Here is a 3,901-nt window from a genome sequence, read left to right as displayed (position 1 = left end):
ACCTCACAAATCAGACCAAGTTGTGTAGGATGATTGAGTGACGCCTCCCAACACTGGGCTACTAGCCAGACATCCAGCTACAGGTGTTCCATTGACCTCATGCCACTGCTCTTAAAGGCTGCCATGGTGCACAGCAAGATGGCAATGGAGGTCTAGTTTCCTCAATGAGTCCCCCTTTTGTCTTGGTTGCAATAATAGCCAGAGATTGATCTGGAGACCACACGGGCAATGCCATGAAGATGCCTTCAGAAGGGAACATCGTACCAGTCCTACCCTCAGGATTATGGTATGGGGCGGCATAATGTACAGTAGCTGGATCCCTCGAGTCTTCATTTCAGATACACTAACAGCTCAGCGTTATATTGGAGAAATGGTCATACCATTGGTTCCACGGCCAGGAATAGTTTTTCAACAGGACAAAATGCACCATGTTTCTCATGCTACTATGAGCAGCCTGTGTGACCTAAATGTGCTACTATGGCCTGCAATGTGTTCAGACTTTTCTCACACATCTAGTGCACATCTGGGACTTCATTGGTTGGCAATTGCATAGGGAGCTTTAAGCAGCAGATCTTGATGATTTTTGCATTCAGCGTGGCAGAGCATTCCTGAGATAACTATTAATAACAATTGATAGCATGCCAAGGTGTGCATTTCTGTGAGTGGTGCTCACTCAATACTGAATAAAGATTTTTTTTATATATTTTGTTTAATTTTTTATCATTTGCATATCATTAACATGCCTATAGAGCCTGTGATTTCCATAATTACATGACTTTTCCTTATTGGTATTGCAATGTCAGTGCTTAGGAGTGTAGCTCTAGGTTGCGTCGTTCCTTGGTCATTTCAACTAGAAGTATATGAATGAATTGCCAACTAGGTGTTATCAATTTCGAAGTGTATCCCTGCACAGTCTGCCACTGCCCAATTAGTACTGCTAGATGTAGACTTTACGGACACACCACTTTGACCAGCAGGAATAGTAATACCCAGCTGACCATTCATAATAGCAGGAATAACTGAGTCAATCGAGTCATATGGAAACATGTTTAAGAATAATTTCATAGGGAGGTGACAAGTCCTCTTTAAGAGGTTTTCCAGGAAAATAATAATAATATTGGCCTATGCCAAGTGTCAACTGCTCAGCAGAATTAGGCTCCATTCACACGTCCGCAAAACACGGAAAGCGGCAATGTGCATTCCGCATTTTGCGGACCGCACATTTCCGGCACTAATAGAATATGCCAGTTCTTGTCCGCAATTGCGGACAAGAATAGGACATGTTTTATTTTTTTCGGGAACGGAAATGCAGAACGAAATTGCGGACGTGTGAATGGACCCATATGTGTATGGCTTCGTTCACATCTCCATTCGGAAATCCAGCAGGCTGTTCCAGCACATTGCGGACAAGAATAGGACATGTTCCATTTTTGTGCGGATCCGCAATTCCGTGTCCGGGCAGCACATTGTGCTGCCCCATAGGAATTAATGGGTTCGCAATTCCGTTCCGCAAAATGCGGAATGAAATTGCGGACGTGTGAATGGAGCCTTAAGGGGTAGCTGTGTGAAGATCAGGGGTACATAATTCATGAGGCAAACTGACTCTCTTGGCTCAGGTGGCGCTGTGCTAAAATTGAAGGGGGGCAGCAAATTATCCTCCAGCCCTGCACATTTTTGGGTATTATTGTACATCATGGATTTATTGCAGTTTTTTCAGAAATTTGTGGCAAAACTAACAAAAACAAGAGGTGTATTATAACTCCTAGGCATAGATGTGTGTAGGAGAGGGTAAAGGACCTTTGAGATCATGTGTGCATGCCAAAGGACTCCAGGGAGAAGAAGAACTGGCAGCATCTGCTCTTATTCTGAATAGAGAGGAAATGTACAGCTTCACGCCTCGTGTACTGTATACTGATGTATATATACAAAGCCACAGCACAGCACCTATATACTGATATATATGGCAGATTTATGTTTTTCCCAATTCCACCCCATTTGGAATTTATTCCACCTTCGCACTACCTCATATGCAATGTTAAATGATGTCATTAGAAAGTACAACTTGTCCAGCAAAAAGTTAGGCTTCATACATGTATGTGAACTGAAAAATAAAGTTATGGCTCTGGGAAGGCAGGGAGTAAACAACAACAACAACAAAAAAAAGATCGTCCTGTCCTGAAAGGGTTAATTTGGGAACCTTTGTGATTCAAGAGCATTATGTTGATGGTGTGAGGTGGGGCCATGGTATTTAGAAAGATTCAGAGTGTATGTCTGTAAAATGTTATGGCCATTCATAATTTTGAGTTATGTGGTCCAGAAAAAAATAAAAAATAGTGGTCAACCCTGGACTGTGTTCTGGGATCTGTACTTATTTGAAACCAGGTCATACATGACCACATATTGCAAACATGTTTAAGGCTGCAACTCAGCCCTTAGGCTACTTTCAGACTCGCGTTTTGGCTTTCCGTTTGCGAGATCAGTTCAGGGCTCTCACAAGCGGTCCAAAACGGATCAGTTTTGCCCTAATGCATTCTGAATGGAAAAGGATCCGCTCAGAATGCATCAGTTTGCCTCCAATCATTCTCCATTCCGCTCTGGAGGTGGACACCAAAACACTGCCTGCAGCGTTATGCTGTCCGCTTGAAGAAACTGAGCCAAACGGATCCGTCCTGGCACACAATGTAAGTCAATGGGGACGGATCCGTTTTCTCTGACACAATCTGGCACAATAGAAAACAGATCCGTCTCCCATTGACTTTCAATGGAGTTCATGACGGATCCGTCTTGGCTATGTTACAGATAATACAAACTGATCTGTTCATGATGCATGTCGTTGTATTATTGTAACGGATCCGATTTTACAGATCCATGACGGATCCGCCCAAAACGCGAGTGTCACAGAGTTGCAGTCTGAAAGACGTAGGAAGTTTGCTGTCATGTACTGAATGGATTTTATGACAATTCCATAAAGCTAGAATATTTTATGTAAAACTGAATGCTGGATTTAGCTTACTTCTATACTGACAGTTAACTAAGCCCTATTATTCGACAAGGACCACAGATTGTATATCCAGACACAGCAGCTCGTCTGTGCCTGGTCCTGCAGGTGAGGGGCCAACCTTGATCCCAAGGATGGGGCACCAATGCTTTTCCTGGAAACCCCTTTCAGAATGGTAAGTGGAGAAACTAGACTGACATTAAGATATGACATTTTTAACAATGTGCAGGAATAAAATTATATTGCTTGAAAAGAAAACCAATAGCACTTACATTTAAAAATAAAAATGTTCATGGGGGGGGGGGGGAGCAAAAAATAATAAAGAAACATTTGACCCTACTGTATACATATGTAATATACTCTTTGACAAAAAATGTAATGCACCAACAATGAGTTGTTGGCATCACATGAACCTGTGTGTGAATGTAATGATGACATATGTAAGTGATTACAATATTAGAGCGAAAAGATACATTTATTGGGGAAAACTGTACAATTGTAAGGAGGCTCCAGTACCTGTTGGGTCACCTCTAGCCTGGATACAGGATGAGATATGGTTGGTCATGAAGGCATACACGTTCCTTATGGTATCCTGCAGCACATTTGCCCACAGATATTGCAGCTGGGCCTGTATATCCTGCACACTGGAAGGAGGTTGCCGAAGCTGGCGATCCAGTGGAAGCCCTTTTACGCCCTCTTGTGGCAAGACCCAGTGTCTAATCAGACCATACCTGTAATCATTTACATATCTGCCTGAGACATTAACTGCATGACGAATTTTTCAGCAATCCGACATTTCTGGGTGCACACTACATGACAAAACAAATTGATATGATCAGGCCTTTATATGTAGATAATGTTGCTATTTAAAAAAATAAAATAAATGGAACTAGTCAGTGCAAT

This window comes from Bufo gargarizans, chromosome 2 (assembly GCF_014858855.1).
Source record: "Bufo gargarizans isolate SCDJY-AF-19 chromosome 2, ASM1485885v1, whole genome shotgun sequence".
Taxonomy (NCBI): domain Eukaryota; kingdom Metazoa; phylum Chordata; class Amphibia; order Anura; family Bufonidae; genus Bufo; species Bufo gargarizans.
This window is presented reverse-complemented; position numbering follows the sequence as displayed.